The sequence below is a fragment of the Nicotiana tomentosiformis genome, chromosome 10 (assembly GCF_000390325.3).
Source record: "Nicotiana tomentosiformis chromosome 10, ASM39032v3, whole genome shotgun sequence".
In the NCBI taxonomy this organism is placed as follows: domain Eukaryota; kingdom Viridiplantae; phylum Streptophyta; class Magnoliopsida; order Solanales; family Solanaceae; genus Nicotiana; species Nicotiana tomentosiformis.
The window spans coordinates 78580481-78595860 of record NC_090821.1 but is presented as its reverse complement, the minus strand read 5'-3'; the positions used below and the strand labels follow the sequence as shown (position 1 = coordinate 78595860).

Genomic DNA, 15380 nt, shown 5'->3' with positions numbered 1-15380 from the left:
AAAGTACAATACGAAAAACCATAATAACTGAAATATCTAATATAGCCCGAATCTGGTGTCACAAGTGCATGAGCTACTAGAAGTTCTACAAATAGAGTCTGAAATAAATACAATTGTTTCAATGAAATGAACAGTAAAAGAGGAAAGAAGAAGGGGGCATCAAGGTTTGCAGACGTCAGTAGATCTACCTCAAGTCTCCGAATGTGATAATCCGAGCTAGTGCACCTCACGTACAGCTGGGACCATTACCAAAATCTACACAAGAAGTACAGAGTGTAGTATGAGTACAACCGACCTAATGTACTCCGTAAGTGTCGAGCCTAACCTCGACGAGGTAGTGACGAGGCTATGACAGGACACTCACGTAAATAAACCTGTACGAACATAGAAATATGTACCAACAACAACAAATAGAGATTTAATATGTACAGTTGGGAGGGGACAAGATACGATAACTATAACAGAAATGACAACACAACGCAGTCAAATAAATCATCAACCAATAAATACAGATAAACATACAGAATAAATATGGCATGACATTACCCTTCGTGCTTTTACTCTTAACCTTACCATAAAATGATGACATAAGTATAATGAAATGGCACGACATCACCCTTCGTGCTTTTACTCTCGATTTGCCCATGTAACAATGAATAATTGATATAGATGGAACGACATCACCCTTCATGCTTTATCTCTATTCCTCACAATGTATTAATCAATAAATGAAGTAATAAAATGGTACGACATCACCCTTCGTTCTTTAACACTCTTCCTTACCATGTAGTAATGAATATAAAAATTCGGGAGATAATAATGCAACAAATGTACTTTACGTCAATGATGATTCCAAGATACCAAACCTTAACTTCCAACATACTCAACCATCATAACAAATCCATAAAAACTGAAGGAACGATCAATTAAGTGATAATCTAATCTAAGCATGGGTGTCATAATTTAAGAGGTAATAAATCATAAAGAAACAAGTTTTACCGCATGCTTTAACTCAACAACAATGCATATATACTTTCCACCTCACATATACGTTGTAACCACACATTAAACATGTAGCAAATAGGCAAACAAGTCTTAATCCCTCAAGTCAAGGTTAACCATGACACTTACCTCGCTTCGCAACTAATTCAAAGTTCAACTACGGACTTGCCTTTCGAACAATCCTCTGAACCAACAAAATCCAGTAAGTTATCAACAAAAAGATTCAAAATAAGCCATAGAAACTACCCACGAATAAAAGACGTTCAATTTAGATCATTATTGAAAAAGTCAACCCACGGGCCCGCTTGGTCAAAACTAGAGGTTTAGACCAAAACACAATCACCCATTCACCCCTGAACTCAGTTATGTAATTCAAATCGAAATCTGACCTCAATTCGAGGTTTAAATTCCAATTTGACAAATATCCCTAATTTCTACCATGGAAATCTTAGATTTAATTTTGAAATCTTATGGAATATAATTGGTAATTGAAAGGAAGTAGATTAGAGTCATTTACTATTAAATTGAGGAAGAAAAGCTCTTGGAAAAATTGCCTCTAGGGTGTTTAGGTTGAGAATTTGAGAGAATGAACTAAAATCCTGTCTATCTCAACTTTTGACCAGCCGCATATGTTGCAATTGCGACCTGGGGTTCGTATTTGCGACCCCGCAAATGTGAGACAAACTTCGTACATGCGAAGAATTGCGATAATTCAAGCTTGGGACTTCTGAATTCGATTCCGGACATACGCCCAAGTCCCAAATTATGATACGGACCCACCAAGACCATCAAAATACTGATCCGAGTTCATTTTTCAAAACGTTGACCAAACCTAACTAAAACGAGTTGTAAGGTATGATTTCATATTTTTATCAATTTTTCATATAAAAAGTCTTTCGGAGAAAGACACAAACTATGCACGCAAATTGAGGAAATTTAAACGGTAAACGGAGCTATTCGGGCTTTTGAAATACATAATTGAGGGTTAAATCCATAAATGACCTATTGGGTCATCACACTGAATAATCTCCTGAGCCAATTGAACATTCTCTGTAGTCAGTCTATCTTTTACAAAACCACTTTGATTTTCAGAAATAATATCAGGAAGGATGGGATTAAATCTACTAGATAAAAATTTTGAAATGATGTTGTTGGTGATATTAAACATACTAATAGGTCTAAAGTCTGAAAAGCTAGAAGGACTTTTGGTTTTTGGAATGAGAACCAAACAAGTATAGGGAAAACATTTGGTGAGGTTTTTTCCTTTGAAAAATTCTAGAACATAATCCTTGATATCCTCCTTTAATATATCCCAACAATTTTGAAAAAGAAATTCCATTATAACCATCTGGTCTAACAATACTGTTTGGATTGAGGTTGAAAATTGCTTCTCTCATTTCCTCTTCTGTGGATGGACTCGTTAATCTTCTATTATGCTTCTCAAAAATACTTTGAAGAATGCATTGCAGGATGTAGTTATTCATCATTGGCTTAGGAAGATTGAACAGTTGTTTGAAATGCTTCTCTGCTGACCTTACTATGTTCTCCTCTTCTTGAATCCATCTTCCATTGCTATGTTCTCCTTTCCTTGAATCCATCTTTCCTTGCTATGTTCTCCTCTCCTTGAATCCATCTTCCATTGTTATTCTTGATTCTATGCACGTGTAATTTCTTTCTTTTGTCTCTCAGCATGCTATGAAAATAGTTGGTGTTTGAATCTCCTTCTTCAAACCATTTAATATTAGTTTTATGTTTGAGGAGTGATTCCTGCAACCCTAGCCATTTCACATATTCTGCGTGCACTTTATTAATCTCAATTCTTCCTTGATCCATGTTGGATATTATGTCGATTTCCTCTAAAGCCTGAATCTTTTCTTCCCATTTGATAACTTGCTCATGAATGTCTCCAATATCTTCCCTGGACCAATTGTTGAGTCTTTTAGCAAGGATTTTAAGCTTGGATTGTAATCTCCATATGGGGTTGCCTTGAATCTGTGTGTTCCAAACTTCTTTCACAATATCCTTAAATCTGGTTGTTTTGTTCAGAGATTGAGGTACCTAAAGTACTTGATGTTATTCTGATTTGAATCAAAACACTTCATCAACAATGGTGTGTGATCTGATCCTGTCCTGACGAGGTGTCTAACAGTGTTATGTTGGAATTTTTGGGCCCAAATATCATTGATAAACACTATGTTTAATCTCTTCCACACTCTCTTTCTTGATCTTCTATTGTTACACCAAGTAAAATTAGGACGAGTGAAACCAATATCTGTGACTCCACAATTGTCCATACAAACAATAAAGTCAAGACTTCTATACATTATGTGTGTCTTTCCTCCTAGCTTCTCCTCCGAATTATCAATGACATTGAAGTCACCACCAACACACCAAGGAGCATAAATAGTTTGACTTCAACACACCTCTTAGATAAATGATTTCTAAATTGTTCCAAAGATCTTTTCTATCTTCTGTAGTACATTTAGCATATATTGTTGTGATGAAGATCCCCGTGTTATCTTGGCCCTCAGTAAATTTGATGGTTATGTGTTGCTATTCATCTTCCATAATGTCTGCTTGATGGTTGTGATTCCAGAAACACCATATCTGACCATTGCAATTTGCATAGCAGAATTGATATCCTAAATTTTTTTATTAACCTTTTATTTTTTCCTTTATCATAAAAGGCTCAAAGATAGCTACAAACTGAGCTTTGTTGATGTTAATGAGATTTTTGAGCCTATGAATGGATTTCTTATACCTAACCCCTCCTTATATTCCAAAAGATTACTTTTATTCATGGGAATTATAGGGGGATGGTATCTTTATTTTGCTTCCTTATTTGCGAGGGAGATGCATTGTTTCTTTGTCTTTTTCCTGTTTTCATGCTTCTACTTTTTCCTCTTCCTAATGGTGAAAGAGGTTCCTGGTCATTGTCTTCTTTTGGATTGGTATTGTATGTATCGCCCTGAGTTGCTATCTGTATCTCCTTTCTTGTGTTTGTATGAACTTGCTTGATATGATCTATACTATCTCCCTCTTTACTATTAACCTCAGGAGGATCTATGCTCTCATTCAACTTCACTATGATATTAATTCTTGTTCAATGATATCAGTTGGTAGATCAGATATGCTATAGAATATACCACCATTAGTGTCCTTCGTAGTAACATTCTGAGAGTGTTAACATCATCAAAAGTCCTTTGTCGCGTAGAGAGAAGTTGAAAGAAAACCCTAAGGTTTCTAAAGATAGAGAGAGAAAGAGAAGATAATTTGTCTGTCTAGAATATTCCACCTACTTATTACAAAATATCTCAATATAACTAAAAACAATAGCTAAAAATCTAAGTAAAATGATAAATGATATTTTCGATGGGCTGCACTAATGGGACGTGCAGATCTTGCTTGTATTGGGCATGAAATGTAGTGCTAGTGTTAACACCCCCCCCCCCCAAGCTGGAGGGTGAAAGCACACCAAGATTGCAAAAAAACCATAGTGAGGCTGTCCAGGTAAGGCTTTAGTCATGATGTCAGCGAGCTCGGCAGAACTAGGAACAAAATACAAAGAAATAAGGCTAGCATTCAGACATTCACGTACATAATGACAATCAATTTTTATGTGTTTGGTACGTTCATGGAAGACATGGTTCTTAGCTATGTGTAAGGCAGCTTGACTATCACAGTGAATGGGAACATGACTGCAAATGGGCAGACCAAGATCACCCAAAAGTCGAACTAACCAAGAAACTTCAGCAACAATTTTCCTCAAGGCCCTGTGCTCAGCTTCAACTGAAGACAAGAATATAGTATGATGCTTCTTGCTTTTCTATGAAACAGGACTGCCACCAAGAGTGATATAGAAACCAGATACAGATTTGTGAGAGGCAGCACAGGAAGCCCAATCAGAGTCAGAATAACCAAGAAGAGAAAAATCAGAACTGTTGGAAAGAAGAATACCCTGGGCTAAATCATTCAGAAGCTAAGGTACCTCAGAACATGTAAAGCAGATTGCATGTGGGGCACTTGAGGCTTATGAAGAAATTGGCTCAAGTGCTGCACAGAAAAGGAAATATCTGGCATGGTGTGTTGTAAGAAGTTAAGTTTTCCTATCAATCTTCTGTAGGTTCTGGGATCATTAGGTGGCTCTTCCACGTCCAACACCAATTTGGAGGAAGGGTCCAAATGAGTGAGAACAAGAGTGAAATGCTGGTAATTAGACTCAGCTAGAAGATCAGTGGCATACTTTTGTTGAGTCATAAGGTAGTCTTGAGGATGTTGGGAAACTTCTAACCCCAAAAAATAGTGTATTGTACCCGGATCCTTGATCTTGAATTTAGAATCCAAGAAAGACTTTAAGGAGTTCAATTCAGAGACATCATCCCCAACTAAGAGGATGTCATCCACATATACAACAAGAACCACCAGAGAACCAGAAGTTGATTTGGTGAAGAGAGAATAGTCGTTAAGACTGGAAATGTAGCCTCTGGAGAGTAGGGCTTCAAACAGTTTTGAAAACCACTATCTGGAAGCCTGCCTGAGGCCATAGAGGGACTTCTTAAGTCTGCAAACCAGTGGTAAAGAAGTGGAAGAAGAAGATGTCAAGGCCAGGAGGAAACTTTATGTAGACCTCCTCACTTAGGTCACCGTGGAGAAAATCATTGTTTACATCAAGTTGAAAATCAGTCTAATCTCTCTTAATAGCCAAGGTCAATAGGCATTTAATAGTGGTCAGTTTGACCATAGGGGAGAAAGTTCCAGTGAAATCAATGCCTTCCCTTTGAGAATCACCCCTAATAATCAGTCTTTCCTTATACCTTTCAATAAAACCATCAGGCTTTTGTTTGATCTTATAGACCCACTTGCAAGGAATAACTTTCTTGTTAGGTGGTAGAGGAACAATGTCCCAGGTCTGGTTTGCATCAAGAGCCCTAAATTCTTGTAGCATAGCCTCCTTCCATGCAGGGTTTGATGCCGCCTGCTGGTAAAACTGAGGCTCATGCATATGAGGGTCACTAGGAGCAACCATGGAGGAATCGGGAGGAGGAGCAGGAAGTAAAGCATAATTACAAACATAATCATTCGAGTAGGTAGGTTTGGTAACTGTTCTAAGAGATTTCCTAAGAGGAGGAAAAATATGAGAAAGAGAAGGAATGTCAGAGGAGGAATTAGAAACAGTAGAACTAGGGGAAGGAAGATTGGAGGTGATAGGACTGAGAGGAGGAGGAGAAGGTACTAAAGAAGACATAGGAGGACTAGTAATAGGAGGAGGAAGATCTTCAGTTGCAGGAAGAGTGGCAGAACCATGAGATGGAAATTCAATAAATGGTTGTACAAAGGAAGGAAAGAATGAAGGAGGAGAATAAGATGTTTATTTGTAAGGAAACATATGTTCATGAAATACTACATCTCTAGAGTAGAAAATAGAAAAATTAGAGAGGTTCAATAACTTGTAACCTTTTTTTCCACAGGGGTAACCCAAAAATAAGTAGAAGATGGATCTTGACTGAAATTTATCCTTGTCCACCTTAGGAGATGTGGCAAAGCAAATGAAGCCAAAGGATTTTAAGTGTTCATAAGTGGGTGGATTACCATGCAATTTTTCATAAGGAGAGAGGTTGAGCATAAGAGATGAAGGCATTCTATTGATAAGGCAAGTGGCAGTAAGTATGCACTCACCCCAAATCTTGAGAGGAAGCTTAGACTGAAATAGAAGTGTCATGGCAACTTTCAAAGATGTTTGTGTTTTCTTTTCACAACACTATTTTATTATGAGGTGTGAGGAATGGCTGTTTGATGAAGAATATCCTCATTTCCAAAGAAAGTAATAGCTTCAGCACTACTACCTAATTCAAAAGCATTATCTGACCTAAAATCATGAACATTGGAATGAAAATGAACTTTGACCATAGATGTAAATTCCCTAAGGATAGATAAGGCATTACCCTTACAAGAGAGAAGGTGTGTCCAGGTTACTCTAGTATAATCATCCACTAAAGTGAGAAAATACCTAAACTCATTATATGTCTTAGTGTTATAGGGTCCCCAAATATCAAAGCGAACAAGTTGGAAGTGGGCAGTAGACTGTATAGAACCGTCATGAAAAGGTAACCTCTATGTCGAGCCATTAGGCAGAATGGACAAAGAAAAGATTGTTTAGAAGAAACTTTATCGGACAAATAAGAAATAGATCTCATTTTATGAAAAGGTATATGACCTAACCTTTGATGCCAAAACAAGTCTATTTTATTAATAGTGGATGTTTGATTACAAGAAGAATCAACAATAATTGAAGGTTGATTGAAACAAGAAGTAAATGAAGTTGGCTTATTACAAGAAATTGAACTAGGTTGCACTATAGAGGCAGTAAGAGAAGATGGAAATAGATTAACATCTGGATGTAGATAGTATAATCTCCCAGCAGCCTTACCAATTATCAGTGGCCTCTTCAGATAAGGTCCATGTAAAAGACAATTGGTTTTGGTAAGTACTATTATGCAGTCCAATTGTGTGATAAGTTGATGAATGTAAATTAAATTGAATTGTAAAGAAGGTACAAGAAGAACATTGATCAATATTATACCATGCCTAAGATGCAATGATCTAGTTGATATAACTTTTACTTTATAACCATTGGGTAAAGTAACAAAGTAACAAGGAAGGGTTTAGGTAAAGGTGTGACATTTTGAAGTAGATGTTTGTGTGGAGTCATATGGTTAACGACTCCTGAATCCAAAATCCAAGGTTGTATACCTAGATGTGAAGATGCACATGCATGAGAAATATGATAATCAGTAGCATAAGCACTGAACAAACCTGCAAAATGAGCAAAAACATAGTCTTCTGTGGAGGAAACACCAGGAGACATCCTAGTAGAGAGTTGAACTTGCTGAAACATACTTATGAGATGTTGATATTGCTCCTTGGTAAAACCATGAGTTGAATTATCAGAGGAGGCCGCAGAAGAACAAGAAGGGGGGGCATATGGAACTTCAGTCTGGACACAAGATGTTGATTTCTTGTTCTTGGTAAACTTAAAATCAACAGGAAATCCATGCAGCCTATAGTATTTGTCCACAATATGTCCAGTTTTCTTGCAATACTTGCAAGACATAGAATTTGCCTTCCTTTTGGAGTCAAAGTTGACTCTCTGAGTGAAGTTTCTGTTGTTGTTGTTGTTGAAAGAAGTAGGAGAGGCTAGAAAAGATGCAGAATCACCAGAAAAACTAGGAGTATGCGGTGCTTCTCTCTGGCTCTCATCTTGTTGTAGGATAGAATAGAATTTACTTATGGGTGATAAGGGATTCATCATCATAATGATGCTTTTGATTGTAGAATAAGATTCATTTAATCCATTGAGGAATTGAAACAACTGTTGATCTTCTATGAACTTGGGAAGAGCCCAACATGAACATGTAGGTCCCATATTAGATAAATTCAATTCATCCCAAAGTGTTCTAAGCTTAGTAAAGTAATTAGCTATGTCTGAAGAACCTTGCACAGTTGTACTTATATCTCAATGAATTTGTAGATACTTTGACCCATTGGACTGCCCAAACCTCTCATTAATATCTTTCCAGACCTCTTTGGCAGTCTTAAGACACATTACACTAGTGGAAATTTCTCTAGAGACAGGGTTTATGATCCAGGACTTGACCATTTCATTACATCTTTCCCAATAGGGATAATAAGGTGAGTCTGAAGTAGGTTGAGATATTCTCTCGTCTAGGATCCCTAATTTATTCTTGGCAGATAAGGAAGTGAGCATGCTACTTCTCCAAATAACAAAACCCGTGCCATTAAAAGGTATTGAAACCAATTAACTACCAGGACTGTCCGAAGGTTGGACATACAAAGGGTGAGAGGGATCTAGGGAGAAAGGCTACCCATTATCATGAATGCTACCCATGACAACAGACTTAGTCAAATTACACAATCACAGAAAATACAATTACTAGAGATCGAAGTTGACTTGAGATGAACAACAATTTCTACACACACAACATGAAAATCACAGAATGTTCCTCACGCATGGAGAGAAATAAGTTGTAAAGTTGTAGATAGGAAGAATGTTACCAGCCTTCTGAAATAGAGAATCAATTGCGAACAAATTCGAAAACCCTAGGATGGCACTCGAATGAAGCAGAAAATGTTGATAACCACTAGATTCCAGCAACACAACGCGAGGAGAGTCGACTTCAAACCAAAATTATAGATATCCCCAATTTTTCTTCAAGAAATTCACGTCTCAGACGAAAACCCCAATTTCAGCGAACCAAACGGAAAAGACGAAAACTCCGGTCAAGGGTAGCATTAGAGTGAAGGTGAGGATGAGATGATGACGAATCCATGCTCTGATACCATGTTAACATCATCAAAAATCCATTGTCGGGTAGAGAGAAGTTGAAAGAAAACCCTAAGGTTTCTGAAGATAGAGAGAGGAAGAAAAGATAATTTGTCGGTCTAGAATATTGTACCTACTTATTACAAAATATCTTAATATAACTAAAACAATAGCTAAAAATCTAAGTAAAATGATAAAGGTTATTTTTGATGGGCTGCTTGATGGGATGCACTAATGGGCCGTGCAGATCTTGCTTGTATTGGGCCTGGACTGTAGTGCTAGTGTTAACATAGAGTTGTTAATGTTTGTGTCTATTCTACTTTCCGAGTCTTCTTGATTTATTTCTTTGGTTCCTATTTCATTCATATTCTCCCCACCGGTTTTAGCCACTACCTCTTTACTGCAGGCCATCTCTGAGTTTCTTTCTTGGTTCCCAAGTTGTTCCTCCACTCGATTAAGTTGATTTTGTCCTTCTGTTGTAGTTTCATACAAGTCATGTTGAACTATCTTGAGGGTTTTTGTAGGATATTTTCTGCTACTTTCCTCGGATTGGACTGGCTTGAAGAGAACTTTTATTTTCTTTTTCTTATTTTTGTTTCATGTCCTTTCCCTAGCAGATGGTTTGTCATTATTTATGCCTTCTGTTTTTCTACTATTTTCTTCTTCAATAATCTTAATCTGGTCCATATTTGCGTTGCTCTCCTTACTACCCTTCACTGCACTTTCATTGTCTTCTTGTCCTCCTCAGCCTTTATCAGAATTTTGCACATTCATATCCTTTTGTTGGTTCTCATTTCCCACAGCCTCTTTTTTCTCTTGTTGTTTTCCCCTGCTACTTTCATCTTGTAGTTCTTTGTTGCCCTTCTCTTTTGGTACATTCTTTCCCTTGACATTTCCATCATCTTCTGGCTTTTTTTCAATTTCCTACATTGAGTTATCGAGTGCCTGCAGTACTTTGGCACATTCTCATATTCTAGCTTTTGTGTAAACCCTACTCTTACACTACCTTTTACAGATATCTTCTCAGCAAATTTGGATCGGATTTTCTCAATTTGAGGCCTTGTACGAAGAAATTTGCCCACAATTATGAATCTACACTCTTCTGCCTTAACCCCATAGTAGTCATTGGCTTTAAAAATAATCGTTGGCATCCCATTGTGAGTCGAGTAGCGAGCTTTATACGGAGAAAGAAAATAGATTGCTTTTAGAAAATTATATATAATCTTTTTCCACTCCATAGTTCAACTTCTCACTTTCTGTGTTAAACTAAATGAATGATTCTGATTCTAACTGAAAATTAATGTTTGGTTGCAAATATTTGCTCCAAATATATATTTGTGTGTTTTTCTGATTTAAATGTTGTCTTTGTATTTCTTTTTTCCTTTAACAATAAGCTTGGCTTACGACGTGAAGAATATTTCTGATTAAATGTTGTCTTTAATATGTATGTCTTTTCCCTTCAACACTAAGTTTATTAGTGTTGTCTTTGTATGTCTCTTTTACACTAAGTTTGATGTGAAGAAAAGGAACATATGAATAAAGTGTTACTCTTGGCTTGAGGTAAATTATTATAACACCTTCAATACATGTATGCAATAAATTAAATGTATGGATAAAGCTAACATATTTAATTTACGTACGTAGGCAGCACTGTTTTAAATTAATTACATTACAAAAACTGCTAACATTTTTGCTTTTACACGAGTGAAAGGAAGTCAAGTATTGAAAATAAAAATTTTATAGGCGAATTAAAATAGGCAAAACATCTTAAAACTCCCCTAAATTTGGCACGCATTATTGGTTGTATCCTTGAACTATTTATGGTCTTAATTACCCCCCTATATTTAGTTATTCGATAGTTGTTAACACCTTGGACGATCTCATCCCAAGAAAGTGGCATGCACTCGCCTGCCACGTGAATTTTTCTGTCAATGTGGTATTTTTTGAAATATAAAATATATTTTTACCCTTTTAAGTATGTTACTTTTTTAGATAATTTTTTTTGAATAAAATTTATAATAAAACTTGGATAGAACTACATTATTTGGGTTAATTTGTTTTATTTAGCTAAACATAATAAAGTTTTAGTTATTCTCTTTTTGAATTTGACCTGAAAATAAAGATTTATATAATTGAAATAAATAGTCAAGGCATCTAAAAAGTTATAAAAAATACATAGTTTAAAAATTATTATTTTGGCTATAATTTTTTATATAACTCTAAATTATGGTGCTCTAAAAATATATTTGTTTTACAAATTTTACTTGAAAAAGGTAAAAATACACGGTTGAAATAAATAGTCATTGCATCAAAAGAAGAAATAAAAAGAGTGTACAATTGCAAGTTCATTATTTTGGCTATACTTTTTTTATTTGGTAAAAATTAATGGAGCTATGGCCAATTTTCTTTTATTGGTTTGACTCAAAAATAAAAATACACTATTAAAATAAATAGACATTATATATAAAGAAAAAAATAGGAAATATATACAACTGGTACTCCATTATATTTGCTAAAAGTTTTTTATTTGTCTAAAATGATGGAGTTCCTACCAAACATTTTACAAATTCGACCAAAAAGAAAAAATGAAATATGCAGTTGGAGCAAATAAACATTATATCTTAGAAGAAATTAAAAATAATAAAAGTTAGAGTAAAGTCCACATTGTATGTTAAGATGAAGCAAGAAGAAATACATAGTTGTAACAAATAAATCATTATATATATGACTATATGACAATTAAAAGTTATAAAATAACCTATTTGGAAGCTGATTGTTCAATTTTTCTTCACTCCCACGCGCTTAAAAGTGAGTGCACACACACACTTTGCCACATCAGCATCCAGGGGGGTAATGACTCTCAAAAGGCCAAGTTGAAGGAGGTAATTAAGACCACGAATAATTTAAAGTTGTAACTAATAATTTGTGTCAAGTTAAGGTTTTTTTTTAGATATTCTCCATTAAAATATAACGAATTATCGCTTTGTAAAATTTGCTTGTACATTGTTTTTATAGGGAGAACTATCTCAGTAACTAAGAAAAAAATATTTTGAATATTAGAACATCAAAATGACGGGAAAATATTTCTAAAAAATAATCAAATATCACTCATTGTGACCAAAGATTATGATGGGGTGGTAAGTACCCCTTTTATTCTTAATAACCAAAAATCTCGAATTTGAGCATTGGAAAATAAAGTAAATTTTCAAATGGAAACCCCCTAACTGAGATTTTTTGGATTTTGTAACGCGAGTTCAATCTAGTCGATAAGAAAAATAAATCAGTAGAGTAGTGCCTTTCGATAAATGAAATGGTACAATCATATAAGGGATAAAAGATTGTTGATTGTGAATTGAGCACACTTTGACTTAACGGAAAGTCACACAAAAGAAATCACATTGCTATTAAGTACTTGCTCAAATCATGAGTTGCTGCCTATCTTCATGATAATTCATTTCAATGAAGTTTTGATCATTTATATGTCGTTTCCCACGTACATAAAGATTGTCCAAGAAGACTGAATATACATGGGTTTAACTTCGGTACACTAAACGTTACACTATATATCATGTAACACAAAAGAAAATAACTACAATAATCATCCTATAAAAAATAATATTAGCAACTTGAAAATACGACAAATACCTATGATAACAAGTTAAAAATACAATGATAAAGAGAAAGAGACAGACAAAAAACTTCTGGTTGATGGAGTATGTAAAAGTCTAACTAAACACCATAAGTTTCTGGTTCTGAGCTTCAAGCATTGGTGTTGATTTCAGTGCAAACCTTGACAAATCAGCAGTCTCTTTACTTGTTTTCACCTTAGATTCATTGTCTGTTCGACCTTAATTAGTAAAGAAAGCATCAACTAGCTAGGAGTATTTGACTATTTTCTCCTTAATCTTCTTAATTCTTGTTTTATTTTTAAAGCAAATATTTACACTATTAGATTACTTAAATGATATAGGTAATCATCGATAAAAAGTGAGATGAATAACCAATAAAATAAGAAAGATTACCTTCTAAAACATGTTAAAATATACCGATAGTATCAAAATCTTTTACTACTATTTTTGAACAGGTGGTTTCGTATCTTCAGTCTAATTAAGGGGCTACATCCCCTTCAACAAAAATAAAAATTCTATTCGAATTCACATCGAAACGTAAAGTAGAACGAAGGGAGTACCTCTTTTTATGTTTAATTATATATATCGATGCAAATAATTAGTAGGTAGCACTATTTTCACCTATATGCTTAGACTTTCAATGCCTATATTCATATATTTAGACTTTTTTTGCTACAACTTTAAATGCAAAATCAAGAATTAAAGTAGAGATATACCCCCACCTCCTTCACTATCACGGTAAGTGGAGACGTGTTTGTTACTAATAGTAATCAAGTAGCTAGGGTTTGTGAGTAGATGATGAACTCATATTTTCAAGGTCGAACAGACAATGAGACAAAGGTTAACAGCAAAAGGACTGCTCACTTGTCAAGCATAGCATGGAAACCACTCACCCAATCGACAGTCCGATGCACGAAACATCTCGCATTCACACAAGGCCGGGTAAAGGGCCGCACTCCATCACCATATAAAATCCATTATCAATTCTATGATTCGTCCCTTTTCTTCGTGACGCAGCCAAAATTTTTATCAAGGGGTGTAAAAATATATAAAAGTAAATATACCAGAAAATTATATAGAGTCAACACATAGTATATTTATGTACCTATAATTGTCATTTGACACCCCTTTCTACATGTGGCTCCGCCACTACCTTTTCTTCCAAAAAGCGTTCAAAGAAAAATTATAATCAGTAAAGAAGAAATAAACTAGCACTACATATCAATCTTTCTTCCTTTTTTCCTATCCTACTAACCAATAAGAAGAAGAAGAAAGAAGAAGAAAAGTACCTTGTTCCAAATGAAAAGAGTGGTCGGGATCAAAGAGGAAGCACCGAAAAGCAAGGGGATCCATTCTGTTCTGAGATGTCGAGAATCTACTTTTGGTTGGTGATATCACATGCGAAACCCAAGATTTAAAGTTTATGAATTCGAAATTCTAATCTCTTTAAGTTATTGAATTCTAAATTAATAATAATATATATATATATATACACTCAATAAATTTTTAAGACAAAAACAAGGTTCGAATCAAAGCTACTAAGCTTTGTCGAACCCGCTCCCAACCCTCTAACTTCGCCCGGGTGCTATAGTAAGAGCATTAGTTCTTCTCTTATCCCGAACTCACCAGCCACCCCGCCTTAATTCAGGATAAGACCACCAATTTCCTGGCAAAATGCCTACGAAATATACCCTATAGAACTTGTTGTGTTTAAGCTTCTTGAGGGGGAGTATTATTTATATAGAAAGCTAGAGGTCAGGCCATTAAATTAAAGCTTGAAGCGTGTGAAGTATTGTGCTTTTAGTGTTTGTCTGCAACTTAAACACCTGGAACTGTACGTGGAAGAACTTTGACTCGCGGGTAAATTGATAATTATTACTTGTACAAAGAAATAAGGGCCAGGAAATAATAATAATAATAATAATAATAATAATATGTTTGCAAAAAATGTCTGCAAATATTGCGGGGTTAACCCTTATTCCACCTACTCCTTAATGATAAAAGGTCAGCAAATAAAAGGTCCGTTTTCATTTACATGGCTTAGTTTGTAAAATGAAAAATTCAAATTAAATTATTTTTAAATTTAGATAGATGTCATTTAATTTTTTTTTGGAATGAACTAACAAGGGAATAATTTTTTGTTTTGATTTTTTTGAACGAAATGGAGTAGAAGTTTGGAGTTGTTCATCAGTATAAACTTACTAATCTAATTAATCTCGAATTCACACGGAATAAATTCATTAAATTAAGGAATAAAATATTAGCTACCATAAAAATTTCTTTTTTGCAGAGTTCGAACCAAGTATATCACCCAAATAGTGCTTTTGTCTTCTACGCATACATACGAACTATTTGAGATATCGTTTTGATTCCAACTAACCATAGTCTTACTTGTTTGAATGGTCAAG

General features: G+C 35.0%; 1 long non-coding RNA gene across 1 annotated transcript; it reads right to left on the bottom strand.

Annotated features, from left to right (window-relative positions):
- Nucleotides 1-12793: 12793 nt before the first annotated feature.
- LOC104121139 (uncharacterized) lies at nucleotides 12794-14836 on the bottom strand. Its single transcript, XR_691838.4, has 2 exons — nucleotides 14262-14836; nucleotides 12794-14125 (listed from the first exon to the last, which is right to left on the bottom strand). It is a non-coding gene; the product is annotated as an uncharacterized lncRNA (long non-coding RNA).
- Nucleotides 14837-15380: the final 544 nt, after the last annotated feature.